General features: G+C 39.0%; 1 pseudogene; it reads right to left on the reverse strand.

Moving 5' to 3' along the window:
• Window positions 1-3229: 3229 nt before the first annotated feature.
• On the reverse strand, window positions 3230-6823 carry LOC114303983 (NADP-dependent D-sorbitol-6-phosphate dehydrogenase-like; annotated as a pseudogene).
• Between the last annotated feature and the right edge of the window lie 1136 nt (window positions 6824-7959).

The raw sequence follows: 7959 nt of genomic DNA on the forward strand, positions 1-7959 counted from the left end.
TCACTGTTTTTACCATTTGACTCACAGTCTAGATTTGATTCGAAATTCTACCATGCACCTTCTTGCAGACCTGTGAAGGTTCATGGATCAAAGAACAACACCATAATAAGCTTGTTTCTGACATTTAGATTTTATAGAATGAACAGAATGCTATTTTCATGATAGCAAATACAGCACATGTTACTGTAAATTTATTGCTGAATGATTGATGACTATTATCAAACTGTGATTTGCTATGAAACTGTTTAGTGTGAATAGTCAACTTTTCTCTTACCCTTGATGAAATGATATCGTTGATGTGTTGCAAGATATTTTACTCATATTTGGCATCTTTCTGAGCTTAGTTTCCATACAGCAGCACTGTTGTCACTTTGCTGTACATTTGCACTGGAGGCCTTTGTTTTTGCTTTGAACGGGGTGGCTGAGTTCATTGTTAAAGGAAAGAATCAGATCCCAGCCACAGAATTTGATTGGTGGGGATTTGCCAGTCCTCTTATGACCCTTAGATGGTACTCGTGGATTGGAATGGCTATATTTTTATGGGGTTGGATACATTAGCGCCGTTGTCATGCAATTCTTGTAAGCTTCACATCTGTCATATTCTTTTTTGATTGAGATTTAAATCTCTTAGGTTTGGAATACTGCCTTTGGTCAATAAATTACATAATTAATGTTGCTCAATAACGTCTAATTCACTAAGTCTTTATTTGCTTGTTAGTTAACACTTAATATTACATAAATATGTTATCATCAGAAGAAGTTGGTGCCTACTGTCAAGAACGTTACTTGTAAATGGAGACCACTACAGTGCTTCACGTGCTTCTTTGTTGCATTAAAGAAAAATGCTGGAAATAATATCAGTTTAATTTTTAAGAGACGAAATGGTTTTCTCATGAATTTATCTCACCCATAAGGAGTTGTATTTTACCGAAGGAGTATAGTAGTCAGAACTCAGCTTCTTCATATGTGATACACACAAGCATGTCTTTAATAAATCTTGTTGTGTCTTATTACGCTATTGTTTTCATCTGTCTCTCGTCATATATATTGCTTGATTTGAAATGTTAAAGGTCTCGGCATGCATGAATTATATATGATGGCAGTCTACAATTGATACATCATGTGCCATAATGGCAATCACACCTGAAACCTGAAATGTATGATAAAATTCATTTCCAATGTCAAATGGACGAGTCCATTATTATGGTCCATTGCAGCCATCTTTTTTATGGTTACATCATGGGAGTAGGGAAAGTGTGGTGACTAATGTTCCCTGTACATTTGGAGCTTGACTTGGATATATTGCTCATTTTCTGGGGTGGAGGAGAATGTTTTGGGGTGGAATGTTGGGGCTAAGGGGGCGTTTTTCGGTCTCGTAATTCTATTGGAGCATGGTGGGGGAGGTGAGATAGGATTTTCTTTGGAGGAGTGTTTGAGTGCCACGAGTTCCATCTAAGGTGGTTTTCTTTACGTGGACAGCGGCTTTGGGTTGGAATCGTATGATTGATAACTTGACGTGGCGTTGTCATACTCTAGTAAATCGGTGCTATATGTGTTGTGAAGATGCAGAGTTTGTGGATCATTTGTTCTTGCATTGTTTCATGGCGTTCCGTTTGTGGGGTTTTGTTTACTCTCTTTTTGGGATTGCTTGGGTTCAACCGCGGAGGGTGTTGCATATGTTGTGGAGCTGGTGTGGGGCTCAGGTTAGTCGTTGAAGACGGCGTGTGTCGTATTTGATCCCATTTTGTTTGATGTGGTTAGTGTGGCTGGAACGTAATAGACGCACATTTCAGGAGATTCAGCGTACAGATAGTTGGCTTGAGAGTTGTTTACTTTGTTGCTTTGTATAGTTGGTTAGAATTGAAAATTGATCCAGATATGTTTGGGTTTTTAGAGTTCTTGGATGAGGTTATTGGTTAGAGGGTGATTCCCCTTGTGGGGTTTTGTATTCTTTGAATCATCTTGATACTTTTTTAATAAAGGTTGTTTGCTTATTTATCCAAAAAAATAAATAAAAATATTGTTCATTCTTTGTACCATCGACTGACCCTTCTACCTTCAACCAAGGTTCATTGCGGAAGAAGCCAGAACAAGCCAATGAGTACGTAATTCCTCATGGCGATTGGTTTGACTATGTTTCTTCTCCTCACTACTTAGCTGGGCTTGTAACTCTCATGCCCTACAACTCTTTTTTCTCTTCGGTTATTTCTTTCTAAGTAATTCTTCCCAATCTCAATAGCCCAAAATAGTAGCCGAAATATGTCTGGTACATGTGCTGAGAAAATCATAGTGTCCCAAGTTAAAACAATAAGTTTTCAGTCACTTTCATTTTCATTGTCTTGTTGATTTTTGCTGTAGGTTATATATGCCGGTCTTATGGTTGCTAGTGGTGGTGCAGACCTCACAGTCTGGTTAATTTTTGGATTCGTTGTATTGCTTCAAACCCGTCACTTGATAAATAGTTAATGATTATGCATTTGGATTCTTACATGAAGCCAAAGTTTCTTGTGTTGGTGTGGCAGTCGGCAAATCTTGTGCTTGCAGGTGCTGAAACACACAAATGGTATCTCCATAAATTTGATAATTACCCTAGAAGCCGATTCGCGATCGTCCCTGTTGTTTTTAGTGATTTTAGTACAGAGACTGGATATACCTCTGGTTAATGGAAATCAAACGATTCCAATTTCTTGTAATGTTAAAGATAGAAAACTTGAGATGTTTGTACACAAATGTAGTTACAGCTACAGTTCCAATAGATCTTTTAGTTTTGTATTTTTAACTGACACAATCTCATTGTCTTTCTTCAAGATTATTGTTCAGATGATTCACACTTGCATTTTGGTCTTTTATGACTCTTTACTCTGTTTTTGCATCTTCTACAGCTTGGGGTTACAAATATCTAATTTTTTGTAATTTTAAAAAAAAAAATAGTAAAATTGGAAGAGCAACATTTTTCAAGCAATGCCAGGCCAACATAGAATAAATGCTCTGACATTACATAATTCGACACACGCTAGTGTTGGAGTTTAGTAGGTGCATTCCGTGATCCAGAATTATTGATAATAGATTTCTAAAAAATGTAATGATCTTCTGGATTACACTCTTATTCTCAACATAATTAAGGATAATCTCTCAATAATTTTTGCTACGGATACAGTAGAAATTCACAGAACAGAGGGGTGTAGAGCCCACACCCACCCTTGTATCTATTCTGCAATTGTTTTGGTGTCCCGTTCTGCATACTTTCTCATTCATATATGTCTATGCCCCAGGTTTTGGCAGGTGGATTGGTCCGGTGCTTCCTATGGATGCTCTTAATCAGATCCATGTCCTCTTTGGCTAACTCAAAGTCGAATATCTGCATATTCTCCTCTAATCTCTCAATTCTTGATGTCCTTGGGATTACTGCTGTGTTCCTTTGTATACCCCATCAGAGAATTATCTGTGCCACTGTCTTTTTATATTTCTCAGCCAAACCCTGACACCACATAAGCGAGAAAAAAATTATTCACGTCACATCATCATTAGCATGTTACGTTATCATTCAATTATAAAATATCAAAGGTAGAGAGAGAGGAAGAAATTTTTTAGGGCAAACTTCACTTTATCCCCCTATGGTATAGGTCATGTGCGGATGACGTTCGAATATTATCACATAACCCTGCTATAGTTAATGGAGTGAAGTGCACAGTTAACACTGTTAATGGCAGAAGTAAAAAGACTATTTTGCCTTTATATATAATCCTTGTTTACCATTTCTCACCCAACCCCCTATGCCTTCCTATGATCAACGAGCCTCTGTATCCGATTGCAGTTCTCATTGATGAGCTCAAGAACGAAGACGGTGATGGTTGAGGAGGAGGAGCGAGGAAGGCGGCGACTTCTGACGCAGATCGCCATCTCTATCGCAGATCTCTTTCGGATCTATCTCAGATCTCTTCTCCTACATGGGGGTTTTCAGATCACCAAGAAGAAGAGGAAGAGGGGTGGTGCGGCTGGGTGGGTTTGAGGCGCTGGTGGTGGTACGAGGGTGGACGACGGCATATGAGGAGTAGTAGTTGTGTCGGTGGGAAGGGTTGTCCAAAGGCCAATTGTGCTTCTGGGCAACCCAGAAAACATAGGAAACTTAGGTCCAACATTCAACAATCTGACAACTAATATTTATTTACATACATATATACATCTGAAATTTGTTTCTATCTATTATATACACACACACACATATATATATATATATATTTAGACTGTTAAAATCAAAGCAAAATAGATATGTAGAAGAAGAAGAAACTGTTAAAATCAAAACAAAATAGATATTTAGATTGTGATTACTTTCACTGTGTATTGTAATTGATTAAACATTTGTTACATTTGTTAAACTAGATTACCTTCACTGTGTGATTACATTTGATCAAACTTAAACATTTGTAATTGATTACTTTCACTGGGAGTGGTTTCATTATGGAGCTACCGGTGGGAGTTTGTAATTTTACTATTTTTTTTTTCTTCTTCTGGGTAAAGATTTCCAGATCTGGGTTTTGAAAAATGAAGCAGAAAAGCTGGTTTGCAAATTGGTGATAAAGATGAGGGCATTTTAGTCATTTAATTCGGATGAAAAATCATCTTTCTATGACCAATTGTACAGCCCTCGCGTGCATTGCACAGCCTGTTAAAACAGATGGAAAGGCTAATTGTGCACTTCACTCCATTAACCACAGGGAGTTATGTAGTGATATTCGAATGTCAGAGGATGATATTTGATCGTCAAGGGATGATTTGCACATGGCCTATACCATAGGGGGTAAAGTGAAGTTTGCCCAATTTTCTAACTTACTTGGAGAATGGTATCGTCCAAGCATTAGATAGAACCGAACAGGAGAGTTAGCCAAAGCGCCGCCGAGGGGAGTGTGGGCAGTGAAACAGATGCCATATTTTTGACAGAAGTTAACAAGAGATTCACACTGCAAGTATGGGTGTAACTCTATCTGCTGGCTTGACTTTTGCATATGCCAAGCAATCTCTGGTTAGCAAAATCCCACAGTTGCTGCAGCATCCCAAAATTTATTTTCTTATTCATATATATAGATGAACACTTTTATAATCAGAGAAATTCAATTTAAAATAGGTCAAAAACAAATGTGTTTCCTTTCCGTTAGTTATTTTACAAGGATGACTAAAATATACTGAACATGATATTGCTATTTGACCTCACGTTATAGCCTTTATTTTATTTGGTCCTTGACTAATTATAAAATGAAGACTTCTGGTTAGGGATGGCAATATGAACCCGGCCCGACGGGGATCCGGACCGCCCCGTCCCGATAAATAGGTTTTTCCTCGAAAATTATTCCCCGTAGGGCCGGGGTTGGTATTAAAAAATGCATCCCCGATGATTTTCGGGCCGAGGACGGGGATAAATTTCTCGGCCCCGGCCCCGGCCCGACATTTCCCCGAAAGATCCCCGCGTATATCCTATTTATATGTTTAGTTGTATTATTGTTGTATTATTATATTCACATAACTCTCTCTCTCTCTCTCATATACATACTCTCATCTCAACTGACTCTCATCTCTTTCTCACTCTCTCACTCTCTGGTTCTTCTCTCTCTGTCAACTCTCTCAAAGCCATGTCGATCCAGACTAGATCTAGTCTCAAGAACAGCCGCTCCGCCGTCCTCCGTCGCAACACTTTCTCTACTATCCTCCATCGCAAATTCGCAGCACTGCCGTAGGCCGTAGCACCTCCTCTCTCTCTTCTCTCTCGCCGTAGCACCGCGGTTTCAGCCATGTTTCGGCGTAAATCTGAGTCGATCGACATGGATCCGTGCGCAATCCACACAGATCTGTGTATATGTATACATGTATGTGTGTGTGTGAGTGTGTATCAGTATCATTTTTTTTTGTTCATTTATTGTTTATGTATACATGTATGTGTGTGTATATCAGATCTGTCTATTTTTTTTTTCTTGTAATGTTGTGGTTGCTGATCTGTTCTGTTGGGGGGTTGTTGTTTGTTGTGGATGTTGTTTTTTACAGGGATTTTTCGGGGTCGGGGATCCTTGATCCCCGTTGGGGGCGGGGGTGGGGAGGGTGATGGGTTCCTCGCGGGGGATCGGGGACGGGGATGGGGACTTTTGTGCCTTCGGGGATCGGGGACAGGGAGGGTGATCCCCGGCCCCGCCCCGTTGCCATTCCTACTTCTGGTTGTTCTATTCTATGTAGTGTTGACTTATCTTGAATGATCCAATCTGTCCCAATAGGGGATGCCCCCTATATTTCCATGAAATTTCTTACTTTCTGTAAGAAAATGTATATTTTATTCTTATTTGTTCCTGTGTTTATATACCTATTGCTGTAATTTCTTTGTTTTAGTTTTATTAAGGGGATGCCAGTGTAATTATATTAAACTTGTAGGATTTATTATATTTTGTAAAAATCTCTAGAGTGATCAGCATAATTTATCCATTATTAATGTAACATATTACGAGAGTAATTAAGAGGTGAAATGACTAACTAATAATTCTCTATCCTCAAATTTCTATTCCTACTCTAATGTAATTCCCAGTTAAAATAAGAAAATGGGAGTTCCGAAAACATGATCTTGCAATTAAAAATGCATTGGACCAATTGACATTAATTTTGAGAACAAAAGGTCCGTGCCAAAAAATGTTAGATCAATGCACACCTGATCCCAATGCGGCGAACTAAACCCATTGAAACTAGATTTTCCATGGCATGCCAAGTAGTTTCCAAGGATATGGTTGTCTATGCCTAGCACACCATCCTCCTCTAAAACATTCTTAGTTTTACCGACTCCTGTATGCATGTGAATGAAATAAATTAAACCAAACCAAACTAAACTAAACTAAATCAAGCCTTAAATCCTATTAAATGGGGTATGTTACATGTATATTTCTTCTCCAAGCGGCCCTATCAAAGACCATTTTATTAATCAAATTAAGTAGATCCATATCTCTATTTACAACGCCAGTCAACGTTAATCTAGGATTACTCCGTCTCCTAACACTTCTATCTACTGTTACAGTATCGCATCTCTTCACTACTGTCTCTGTTGGTCTCCGTTGAATATGACCAAATCATCTCAATCAATTCTCTTTCAACTTATCTTCCATCGGTGCTACTCCTACCCATTCTCGAATACACTCATTCCTAATTCTGTCTTATTTAGTCTTGCTACACATCCACCTTAGCATCATCATCTTAGCCACACTCATCTTATCTACATGTTGTTTCTTGGTTGCTCAACACTCCGTCCCATACAACATCGTTAATCTAATAGCCGTTCTATAGAACTTACATCCCAAACCATGTAAAAAGACAAAATAGATTTTTTAGCCCCAAGCTAAAAGTTATTGCATCTAAATCATAATCACTTCTGAGAGGGTAATTTATATCTAAATTGGGCCGAGCTGAGTAATGGGCCGTTGAGGGCCATAGTAAGAAGGGTTGAGTAAAAAAGGCCTTGAAGTTAGCCCGGTCCGAGAAAATCTTGAAGATTAGTCCGGTCCAAAAGAGCTTTGCAGTTAGCACGGTCACCCTACTTAGCGTTAGCTCGGTCATAACATACTATGGTTAGCTCGGTTAGAACCTTGCTATTTGCTATCTTGGTCTAAGCACGCCATGGGTGGTACATGAGAAACCGAGGTAAGAGCAGTGAAAGGAAGAACCGAACTAGATAGTTTGGTCTACTCTGCGGCTTAGCATAGCCACGCTTATCTCGGTCATACTGGAATCCAACCATGGTAAAACCATCTCGCTTGGTTTGAGCAGTGAGGGTGGTGTTGAAGGATAAGCATTATCTTTCAGGAATATGATTCCTAGGAGGACTCTACATGGAGGAGTAAGAGTCCTACTAGGATTGCGCCACATGAAACCTATAAAAGCTCACAACATTGCCTGTGGAGAGGTAATACAATTTTGATTCTCGAATACACAGAGATT

This window comes from Camellia sinensis, chromosome 2, assembly GCF_055761805.1.
Source record: "Camellia sinensis isolate YWXY chromosome 2, ASM5576180v1, whole genome shotgun sequence".
In the NCBI taxonomy this organism is placed as follows: domain Eukaryota; kingdom Viridiplantae; phylum Streptophyta; class Magnoliopsida; order Ericales; family Theaceae; genus Camellia; species Camellia sinensis.